Below are 9,090 nucleotides of genomic sequence, written 5' to 3'. Positions count from 1 at the left end.
AATTCATCCAAATTTATTGTTGTCACGTGGGATTTGCACCCGAGGAAAGCTTTAATTTCTAGCAATCTCGTGACACATTGGACTGCTCTCAGGCTATGGGTATACTATTATGAGAGCAGACCTCTAGATTATAGGTCAGCTTCCTATTTGATCACCTAAAACATTAATTGAATTTCTACGAAAAGGGAAGAAGGATATGCATAAAATGAAACTAATGCTAAAGAAGGTGATCCACCAATGATAAAAGACCTACAAACTGCACAAATCCACAAGATAACCAACTAATGAAACTACTTAAACTCACAACTCAAACATACATGTTTGCATAAATGATTCTCTTGAAAGGCTAGCTTACTGATGTTCACAAAAAGGAGAATAATAATGTTCTCACAATTTTGATGCAACAGAATCACATACACAATTAGAGACATGCATTATAACATGTACCTTAGCCCTAAGCATCTGAAGAAACTAAGATAAAATAAAGGATTCTACAAAAGAATCTTACAAATTTGAACCAAAATGCTTACAATCATAACACTTAGACCAAAGTATTTAAGGAGGAACTCAAATTCTTTATTGGAAACAAGGAACTTTCAGCATTACAAATTTGAAAAAAAAAATTGATAGGAAATGAGCTACAGGAGCCTAAATATCTGTTGCTACACAAGTACAAGAAACTCCAGAACTAGAGAGAGAAGAGTGACAAACAATCACTTATACAAAATCTTGCAAAAATTCAAATTGGCTCCAAGAAAGATGTGTTGTCAAAACTCTAAGCCTCTCCTCAAAATCAGGTGCCTAACTGGAAGAAATCTCCTCTCAAAACTGCCAAAAAAGTTGTCAAAGTGAACACAAACTCTTTGACTCGGATGCAACTGAAAATCCCTCAAAATTAGGGATGAAACTCCAAGAATCAAGTAGTTGAGTTCCTAAAAATATTCTTTGACTTAACCTTCAACTACTAGGACTCTCTAACTGGACTCAAACTGCCTATTAGGTGTCTAAAATGCCTAATTTCACTCCCTCATGTGTTGACACAACTTCAATCAACTCCATGATTTATGCATTAACTCAAAGATGACAAGCCTCTCTACTTTTCCTAACTGCCACAACTCAAAAGCAACACAAACTCCATTATGCATTCAAAAAGAAAATCTTTTATTTTAAGTGATTAATAACCATCACTTTAAAAACAAAAGACTTACAAGCTTTATGCATATATGAAAGAGTTCTAAGATCTAAAGGCTTAATTTATAAGTGTTTATTAACACTTAAAGAAACATAAGAAGGAAAGTCACGACATGAAAGATGAATAAAACTTTTATTTTTAAATGCAAAAGCAAACATATTTTGCCTTGTCGGGCCTTCTTTAGGGTTTCAACCCTAATGCAAAAGAAAAGATGAAAATGATACATCTTTTATTTTGCACTTTGGTTTGCTTGAGGGTGTCGACATGTTGCTATGGTTTTGAGCATGAGATGCACTCCATCTATCACTGTAACTGATGATTTTTGCAGACTCTTGCAAGGAAATAGCGAGATATGGCTATTTTGCTTCAAATTTGTTTACTTCAGTGAGGTATTTCTTCACTCTCTGTTGGTATCATTGCAAATGGCCCTAAAAATGTTTGCATAGACTGTTAAAAGGATCGAACAGTCTAGGGATTGTTATTTCATGCTGCATTATTTATTATTCTTCATCATCCTTGCATAGTCTTCTTTCATTGCTATGATTTTCAAAGTTCTTCAATGTCTTTGATCAGTTGCCTTTATCTCTGCAATGTGACTTGATCTAGACCCTTAGGGTTGCACTTTGAACTTCCAAGCTCATGACTATCTGAGACCTTGCTCTTGAAAACCTCTAACGATGATATGAATAATGCTTTGGGAGGCTCTTTTATGATCAAGTTCTCTGCCATTATCACTGCTATATTTGCTCTAGTAATTCTTACTTCTCTGCAAATGGTGGCTTAACACTTTATTTTGGTGAATGCTCTGCATCTCGACTCTACATTGTCCACTTATTGTTTAATGATTTCTATTTTGCATGAAAAAGATGTGGATGTTTTCCAACCTGGGTTGCTAAAGGGTTTTTTGATTGAATCCTTTCACTATAGAGGGTTTGGTTGAACCACTGTGACTTCTTCCTTGATGGTATTGGTCTCACAAATTAACTCTTTGAATGGTAGGTTGCAAATAATGGTGCTTAACAAGATATTGTCCAAGGTTTGATTCAAACTTGCAAACTACCTTTATGACCTGACTTTCATTTATTGACAAAAACGGTGTTACCAGATATATGTTGGGGCTACTATCTATACACAGTTATAACTGTACTGTATACACTGTTATCTAAAACCAATCATTTCATAGTTTAGACATCACATTGTAATAGATACTTTTGTGACAATAAAAATTGTATGTCTTGAAGGTTATCATCTGCTACATCTTTGGCATGTTGAAGCTGCTCCAAGAATTTTATGTACTGCATTTTCCTTCATTGCCCTTAAACTATGACTGCATAGTGTCCTTAATGAATGTTCATGATTGACTAAGTCTGGACAATGTGCTTTTTTACTATCATTATTGTGCAAGGTTGCTTATTATATTATTATCCTTTTCTAAAAAGTTTGGTCTCTTTGCCGCTAAATGTTATTGTACCTTTGTCACACTGCTCTATGTCGGTACATTGTTGTTCATTATCTGAGGCTACACGTGGATCATTAATAACACCACATAATGACAATATTGTTCTTAACACTTTGAAGACTGATACTCTCATCTTTTATTTGGATGGAAGACTTAGGGCTCCTCTATTTGATATTCATATTGTTGTTTGAGCTCATGGTGAATCATTCCTTATATTGTCCATATTTTCCTTCATGAATGATATTATGGTTTAATGCTGCTTAGTGATAGCTTTTGTTGCTTTGTCCATTTGCATGGACAATCAGTAGATGTTGACTCTTTGAAACACTGTGTAGATTGAGGACTGATGTCTTGTTGTAACTTGGCTTTGTTCCTTTTGCTATCTTGACTGCACTATTGGTATGGTTGCCTAATAGTCTTCTTAATTATCTGGTATATATTACTGCATTTTTTTTATCATATAGCTACTAAACCTGCCCTTGACGGGGCTTCTAAATGATTGTTAGTTGTATATGCACTATCCATTGTGCTTTGATTTCTCACGGGAGACATTGATGTCTTTCTAATCTTTCTGATGACTATTCTTAATCGTTGATGCTCATGCTTTGGGTATTCAAAGGTTGCAAACAGATTCTCACAATACCAATCTACTCATTGTACACCAATTATTACTTGGGCAGGCTAGGACTGAATTCTAACTGAAAGTGTTGTATTGAAGGTTGTTTTTTGATGGCAAGATATATGATTTCTCCTTAGTCTTGTTGCCAATATAGACATAACCCATAAGATACATGGTTGTCTCCAACCTTTGAATCTGAGAACTAACTTTGAGCTATGGATTATTAGGATAGCCACTTCAAAACTTGCCACTTTATTGTGTTTTAGTTTGATTGTGCATACAAGGGTTTGTGTATCGGGTGTCTTTTCATTCATGAACTGTTCTTAACATCACTGTCTTTTAAAACTAGGGATGAAGATATAGCCCATACACCTTTCTTTAGTTCACATAGCAGCCCTCTTATCAAAAGATCTTTTCTATCTTTGTTGATATCATCTGAAATAACCCACTGTGACTAAAAATGCTTTTCCATGTCATGTGCATTAGTGACTATTATCTCCTTTAACTGGTAAATGGCTGCTACTAAGCTTATTCATTGGTTGTCACATAATAAAATTGTGGAAGTGACTATGACTTTGAGATACCCTTATACACATGTTGCACTGAGATTGCTACATGCTCCTTTATTTGTATCAGTTCTCATGTATTTCTTTTGCACTTTGAATATACAAAAGGTTACATATATTTTCTTTCATGAGCTGGGCTCAACCCTTGTGGGAGCCACATTTACTACCACTCATACACAAAATTTGTAACCAGCACACATTTATTCCTTATTCCTGCACATGAAACAAACAAGTTAGACAAAAATAATGAATAATTTGATTTCTTGTTGATGATTTGACCTGATATTTATTGATTTGCTTGGCATACTAGTTGTTGTGATGCATATGAGGGATGGATTGTATGTTTTCAGATGCATGTGCAGATAATGGATGATGATTCTCCTTGCTCTAACACATTGGCTTTCTCAGATGCAGGTACTCAAGAGCAACAAGGTAGCTCATTTTTGGATGCAAGCTGGGCGAAAGACTATAGGTGCTACAGGGAAACTCAAATAGGGCTCTTCATTCAGGCAATGATGAGTCACCCTTCTTTACATGTATTTACTTTAATGTTTTTGGATCTGCAAATATATATTGTTTTACTTATCTACACCACACCAGTAGTCTCACGGCTTGGGTGAGACATTGTACATTCATCAATAAAAGATTATTTTTATCAAAAATTTGTGTTCTCTCTATTTCATATGCACCTGAAAAATGAAACATGATATTGCAATCTTTTGTCTTTCTTGTCAAATAATCATGAATGCAATTCAGCTGAATAAAAATGCACCTTCTTGTGTGCTATGTAAAACATCATAGCTCTACCCGATTGAGCTAGTAGCTAAAATAGGTAACAGTCATATGAAATAGCCAAGAAAATGGTTGAAGATGTATATTGTGAAGATGCAGGATAGGATATAGATGATATGGATGAGGAAACACAAGAAATGGTAGTTGAACATGTCAAAAAATATCCCCATGTGTTAAAGGCGCTTGATATTTATGAATATTCTAGAAGTGTGGAACAACGGACATCCAATAAAAAGCGGGAAACTCTTGATGACATAAAGATTGAATTGGTACATGGATTTAAGGATTGGCGAACACCATATAAAGAGCCATCCCAGGATGAGGAATTTTATCTGCTAACTAGAGAAAATGAAGAGACCCTTTTAGTGGGGAAAATTATACAAGAAACTACCCGTAGAGTCCTAAATAATCGTATAAAGTTGCTTCCATACAAAGGGCTATTTTGAGGGCTGGAAGGGTTTATAGTCGCAGAGAATTTCTTACCCCTCTAGAAGTTATGAAGCAACTTGTCTTTATAAATGTTACTAGTTTTTAAAGGGTTAGAGGGACCGGGCAAGCAGCTTATGGGAACCATGTTATGGATCCATATGGAAGATACTAGAATTCATCCAGAGTCATATGAACTAGCCAAAAAAATGGTTGAGGATGTATACTATGAAGATGCAAGATAGCATATAGATGATATGGATGATGAAATACAAGAAATGGCAATTGTACATGTCAAAGAATATCCCCGTGTGTTAAAGGCCCTTGATATTGATGAATATGCTAGAAGTGTGGAACAACCAACATCCAATAAAAAGCGAGAAACTCTTGCTGACATAAATTTTGAATTGGTACATGGATTTAAGGATTGGCGAACACCATATAAAGAGTCATCCCAAGATGAGGAATTTTATCTGCCCGTAGAGTCCTAAATAATTGTATAAAAGTTGCTTCCATATAAAGGGTTATTTTGAGGGTTGGAAGGGTTTACAGTTATAGAGAATTGTTGACCCCTCTAAAAGCTATGAAGTGACTTGTCTTTATAACTGGCAGCCACATAATAGAGAGGTTAAGGAGGTTGAGGATCCATATTCTGCCAAAGCGGATACCATTAAACAAAGTGAATAAGAGAATGCAAGGAAAGCAAAGGAACTTGCAAAAAAATCTTGATGACAAGAACAAAAGGACCAACCTCTTGTATAGTTGTTTTTGAGCATCTATCTGCAGCAATTGTGCCCTAATAATTGCCCTAATTTTAAGTTTTACTCATTATTGATGCATTAATCTTATTCTATGGATGTTTTAGGGGTATGTGGCCCGAGGAATTGAGGCTTAACGTCATAAACAGCCAAGGGGAGGAGCAACATGTTCAATTATGGACTTCTGTTTGGGATTGTCATTACACAAGATCAAATTATATCAAATTTGAGGAATGAATAGTAAACCCAATTTATTAGATGTATGGATTTCCGTGTGATGGATCAATCTCAGATGATATTAAAGACTTTTAAGACCTAAAGATTTTGATGACAAAAAGATAGTGAATCATAACTGGGGAGATTGGTATGTCCAGCAACCTGTCTTTATAACTGGCAGTCGCATAATGGAGAGGTTAAGGAGGTTGAGGATCCTTATTGTGCTAAAGCTAATACCATTAAATAAAGTGAACAAGAAAATGCAAGGAAAGCAAAGGAACTTGCAAAAAAAAATTGATGACAAAAACGAAAGGATCAACCTCTTGTATAGTTGTTGTCGAGCATCTATGTGCAACAATTGTGCCCGCTTCCTCCCAATTTTTGCACCCTGAGCCCGCGTATAATGATGGCGCGTGATTACTTTTTTTTTTTTAAATACCACATTCATCGGAATTCCGACGTTAAATATGAAATCTGCACTATCGGCAAAAGTCAACCCGATGGTAACACACAAGTAGAAGCATGTAATCGGGATAGAATACATAGATGAAGTCCATCGGCAGAATGCACACTAGCGGCAATGGATAAATCTTGTATTGTTGATAGTCGAAATTGCTATCGATAAGACTTATCTCACTAGACATTGGCAAAAGTAAAACGTATCAGCAAAGGTTACGGTGATAAAGGGTCAAAGCTTACGTTGAGGAGACATGACGTATCAAGTGGATCTATGCCAAGGGAAAAGACATCGGGTAAATTATGCCCATCGCCTAAACATATTTTAAGCTATCTCGATGCCCGATGAGACTAGCGGGATAACTCGCACCGGTCAGTAGGAAGAGAGGTCATCGGCTTATGTTATCCCAACGAGTAAGAAGAAATCAAGAGGTTGTGAAAATCACCGGAGCAACATATGTCGATCAACAAGTAAAATTTGTGTTCATCAAGATGCCGACGTGAAATTTCAACAAGTTCGAATTCCGACGAACATGGGATATACTTTTAGAAAAAAAAAATAATTCGACAAAGCAAAAGAAATCCCATAGCCAGTCGGAAATGTTCGTTGGTTTTTCGTTTGAATTCCGATGTGAAATTTTAACTCGTCGAAATTCAAAATTCTGACGAACACAAGGTAATTTTTGAAAAAAAAAAAAATTAATCCTACAAAACAAAAGAAATCCCATAACTCGTCGGAAATGCTCGTTGAAAAACCACTCCAAATGTACTAGTGATGTACTTCCTCTCCTTGTTCGTGAGACCTGTTTGATCTCCAAATAATTGGTCCATCTTTGAAAAGAAAGATAGTGTTAAGAAGAGGTATTCGTAGATAAAATATCATTTTCAAGCAAGAAAAGGAAAATTGATTTCCTTGAGTCGGTGCAATTTATGAAGTGGGACTCTTTTCTTCATACACAAACATTTGTTGACTTTTTGTACTGGCATGGGTATTAGGTCGTTCATCCTATCTCCTTTGTGTTGGCAACAAGGTAGAAAATTGAGAGGGGGGGTGAATCACTTTCTCAAAATCTTTACTTAACTTAAACACAATTTCACATATGATAATTAACAATGAAAGCATAAATCAACACCACATCAATAACACCAAGATTTTTGACATGGAAAACCCGGTCAAGAGAAAAACCATGGTGGGAACCTACCCACAATATGATGATACCCTGTTAGAATATGAAATATTACAATGAGGAATGCACATGCATTTAGGCACACTACGTAGAGCTCACTACTCAAAAACAACAATGGGCTACAACCCAAGGAAGGTTCACTATCTTACAACAACATTCGGATTACATTTGGAAGATCATGAACTGAGAAAATAGAATCTCCTAATGCCTAGTTATAGTTCTGGTTAGGCACATATACTACTCTTTCACACCTCTTCATAATTATTCGCACTTCTTCACTGATTTCGAAAGATTAAAGCATTATTCACACATCACACACATCTGCAGATATATATGCAACATTGTATTACATTAATCTATACATATCATCAACCTATCTTTCAAGGTCGTCTCAACCCACATCACAAATGACAAAATATAACCATACACACTACAATAACATATGTGGACCAAAACAACGTTGGCTAAGACATAGTATGGACCCAAATCAACACCTCTAATAATTATGCCTTGAACATCCGCAACATGCTACAATCATCGTCATCCAAGAACATGAAGAACGCCACCGGAATAAGGAAAATCATCAATAATGTGCACAACGATAAATGTGAACCACCAACACAAATAGGGAACGATCTATAAATATCCACAAGCATCATGAATTACCATAGAAATTGTTGCAAGGTGTGCACCCTTGGTCTCCTTGTCCTATGCAACACAGCGCTTGGTTTGTGACATGGCTTAACAACCTCTTGTGGATTCTTGGTGCAGTCACCAATTAGGAGGGACCTCAAAGAGATCAATCTGGATTAGTCAGCAATAGTATACACAATCAAAAAACAAGGATACGATGGAGGCAATGCAAAAAAGAATGTATTATATCATGAAAATCAATTACAATCAACCAGTAACAGTAGGGTTCAGAAACTTGCTCACGGGAATACTAAAATATGCTTAATTACAGAACAGGTCACAACCAGGACCTCAAATTTTTAGATCTATCTTCTGTGTTTTATATCTTCACTTATCCCTATTCTAATGCTCAATTACAATGATTTATACAATCCAAGGGGATCAGGTCGGCCCAAAAAGTATCAAATGTTGAAGAACAAGACCTAACATGTAAAAACAACAAGGTCGGCCTCCACCAAAGAAATTCCTCCAGAAAATCCAAAAGATGAAGTGTAGAACAAAGGGAAGGTCGGCCACATGCCAAGTAACATAAGAATCAATGCTCAAGGCTCCACAAGCTACAGAAAGGATCTGGTAGATTTCGGTAGATTACAATGCAAATAGATCAAGGCAACCAGTACCAAAAAATTGTCTCGAAAACCGGTAGCGATAACTTGTTGGAAAATGATCCAAATGCTCTGCAGTTTGGGAATAAGGTAGATGATCAAGTCCTCAAGCAAAAATCCA

Source organism: Cryptomeria japonica, chromosome 6 (genome assembly GCF_030272615.1).
Source record: "Cryptomeria japonica chromosome 6, Sugi_1.0, whole genome shotgun sequence".
In the NCBI taxonomy this organism is placed as follows: Eukaryota; Viridiplantae; Streptophyta; class Pinopsida; order Cupressales; family Cupressaceae; genus Cryptomeria; species Cryptomeria japonica.
Note: the sequence above shows the minus strand (reverse complement) of the source record.